Below are 3,784 nucleotides of genomic sequence, written 5' to 3' on the forward strand. Positions count from 1 at the left end.
AAAATTCAACTTAAAATAAGTTATAAGATTATATAATCATTTAAGAAAAGAAATAAAGCTTTTGAAGGCATAAGTGACTATAAAACAAGTTTTCTTCTCAATGAATGCTTTTTCCATCACGTTTCTCGAGGTAAACATTCAATTATAATCTGTTTTAACCCAAAATGTAAAAAAAATCAACTTAAAATAAGTTATAAGATTATATAATCATTTAAAGGGAGAAATAAAGCTTTTGAAGGCATAATGGACTATCAAAGAAGTTTTCTTCTCAATGAATGATTTTTGCTTCACGTTTCCCGAGGTAAACATTCAATTATAATCTGTTTTAACCCAAAATGTAAAAAAATTCAACTTAAAATAAATTATAAGATTATATAATCATTTAAAGGGAGAAATAAAGCTTTTGAAGGCATAAGTGACTATAAAAGAAGTTTTCTTCTCAATGAATGCTTTTTCCTTCACGTTTCTTGAGGTAAACATTCAATTATAATCTGTTTTAACCCAAAATATAAAAAAAATCAACGTAAAATAAGTTATAAGATTATATAATCATTTAAAGGGAGAAATAAAAGCTTGTGAAGGCATAAGTGACTATAAAAGAAGTTTTCTTCTCAATGAATGGTTTTTGCTTCACGTTTCTCGAGGTAAACATTCAATTATAATCTGTTTTAACCCAAAATGTAAAAAAAATTCAACTTAAAATCAATTATGAGATTATATGATCATTTCAAGGCATAAATAAAGCTTTTGAAGGCATAAGTGACTATAAAAGAAGTTTTCTTCTCAATGAATGGTTTTTGCATCACGTTTCTCGAGGTAAACATTCAATTATAATCTGTTTTAACCCAAAATGTAAAAACAATCAACTTAAAATAAGTTATAAGATTATATAATCATTTAAAAAAAGAAATAAAGCTTTTGAAGGCATAAGTGACTATAAAAGAAGTTTTCTTCTCAATGAATGGTTTTTGCTTCACGTTTCCCGAGGTAAACATTCAATTATAATCTATTTTAACACAAAATGTAAAAAAAATTCAACTTAAAATCAATTATGGGATTATATGATCATTTCAAGGCATAAATAAAGCTTTTGAAGGCATAAGTGACTATAAAAGAAGTTTTCTTCTCAATGAATGATTTTTGCATCACGTTTCTCGAGGTACACATTCAATTATAATCTGTTTTAACCCAAAATGTAAAAAAAATCAACTTAAAATAAGTTATAAGATTATATAATCATTTAAAGGGAGAAATAAAGCTTTTGAAGGCATAAGTGACTATAAAAGAAGTTTTCTTCTCAATGAATGGTTTTTGCATCATGTTTCTCGAGGTAAACATTCAATTATAATCTATTTTAACTCAAAATGTAAAAAAATTCAACTTGAAATAAGTTATAAGATTATATAATCATTTAACAAAAGAAATAAAGCTTTTGAAGGCATAAGTGACTATAAAAGAAGTTTTCTTCTCAATGAATGCTTTTTGCTTCACGTTTCCCGAGGTAAACATTCAATTATAATCTGTTTTAACCCAAAATGTAAAACAAATTCAACTTAAAATCAATTATGAGATTATATGATCATTTCAAGGCATAAACAAAGCTTTTGAAGGCATAAGTGACTATAAAAGAAGTTTTCTTCTCAATGAATGGTTTTTGCATCACGTTTCTCGAGGTAAACATTCAATTATAATCTGTTTTAACCCAAAATGTAAAAAAATTCAACTTAAAATAAGTTATAAGATTATATAATCATTTAAAAAAAGAAATAAAGCTTTTGAAGGCATAAGTGACTATAAAAGAAGTTTTCTTCTCAATGAATGGTTTTTGCATCACGTTTCTCGAGGTAAACATTCAATTATAATCTGTTTTAACTAAAAATGTAAAAAAATTCAACTTAAAATCAATTATGAGATTATATGATCATTTAAAGGCATAAATAAAGCTTTTGAAGGCATAAGTGACTATAAAAGAAGTTTTCTTCTCAATGAATGGATTTTACATCACGTTTCTCGAGGTAAACATTCAATTATAATCTGTTTTAACTCAAAATGTAAAAAAATTCAACTTGAAATAAGTTATAAGATTATATAATCATTTAAAAAAAGAAATAAAGCTTTTGAAGGCATAAGTGACTATAAAAGAAGTTTTCTTCTCAATGAATGGTTTTTGCTTCACGTTTCCCGAGGTAAACATTCAATTATAATCTGTTTTAACCCAAAATGTAAAAAAAATTCAACTTAAAATCAATTATGGGATTATATGATCATTTCAAGGCATAAATAAAACTTTTGAAGGCATAAGTGACTATAAAAGAAGTTTTCTTCTCAATGAATGGTTTTTGCATCACGTTTCTCGAGGTAAACATTCAATTATAATCTGTTTTAACCCAAAATGTAAAAAAATTAAACTTAAAATAAGTTATAAGATTATATAATCATTTAAAAAAAGAAATAAAGCTTTTGAAGGCATAAGTGACTATAAAAGAAGTTTTCTTCTCAATGAATGCTTTTTGCTTCACGTTTCCCAAGGTAAACATTCAATTATAATCTGTTTTAACCCAAAATGTAAAAAAAATTCAACTTAAAATCAATTATGAGATTATATGATCATTTCAAGGCATAAACAAAGCTTTTGAAGGCATAAGTGACTATAAAAGAAGTTTTCTTCTCAATGAATGGTTTTTGCATCACGTTTCTCGAGGTAAACATTCAATTATAATCTGTTTTAACCCAAAATGTAAAAAAATTCAACTTGAAATAAGTTATAAGATTATATAATCATTTAAAAAAAGAAATAAAGCTTTTGAAGGCATAAGTGACTATAAAAGAAGTTTTCTTCTCAATGAATGGTTTTTGCTTCACGTTTCCCAAGGTAAACATTCAATTATAATCTGTTTTAACCCAAAATGTAAAAAAAATCAACTTAAAATAAGTTATAAGATTATATAATCATTTAAAGGGAGAAATAAAGCTTTTGAAGGCATAAATGACTATAAAAGAAGTTTTCTTCTCAATGAATGGTTTTTGCTTCACGTTTCCCGAGGTAAACATTCAATTATAATATGTTTTAACCCAAAATGTAAAAAAAATTCAACTTAAAATCAATTATGAGATTATATGATCATTTAAAGGCATAAATAAAGCTTTTGAAGGCATAAGTGACTATAAAAGAAGTTTTCTTCTCAATGAATGGTTTTTGCATCACGTTTCTCGAGGTAAACATTCAATTATAATCTGTTTTAACCCAAAATGTAAAAAAATTCAACTTAAAATAAGTTATAAGATTATATCATCATTTAAAAAAAGAAATAAAGCTTTTGAAGGCATAAGTGACAATAAAAGAAGTTTTCTTCTCAATGAATGCTTTTTCCTTCACGTTTCCCAAGGTAAACATTCAATTATAATCTGTTTTAACCCAAAATGTACAAAAATTCAACTTAAAATAAGTTATAAGATTATATAATCATTTAAAGGGAGAAATAAAGCTTTTGAAGGCATAAGTGACTATAAAAGAAGTTTTCTTCTCAATGAATGGTTTTTGCATCACGTTTCTCGAGGTAAACATTCAATTATAATCTGTTTTAACCCAAAATGTAAAAAAATTCAACTTAAAATAAGTTATAAGATTATATAATCATTTAAGAAAAGAAATAAAGCTTTTGAAGGCATAAGTGACTATAAAACAAGTTTTCTTCTCAATGAATGCTTTTTCCTTCACGTTTCTCGAGGTAAACATTCAATTATAATTTGTTTTAACCCAAAATATAAAAAAAAATCAACTTAA

Source organism: Theobroma cacao, chromosome 5 (assembly GCF_053813885.1).
Source record: "Theobroma cacao isolate CCN51 chromosome 5, ASM5381388v1, whole genome shotgun sequence".
Lineage (NCBI taxonomy): Eukaryota > Viridiplantae > Streptophyta > Magnoliopsida > Malvales > Malvaceae > Theobroma > Theobroma cacao.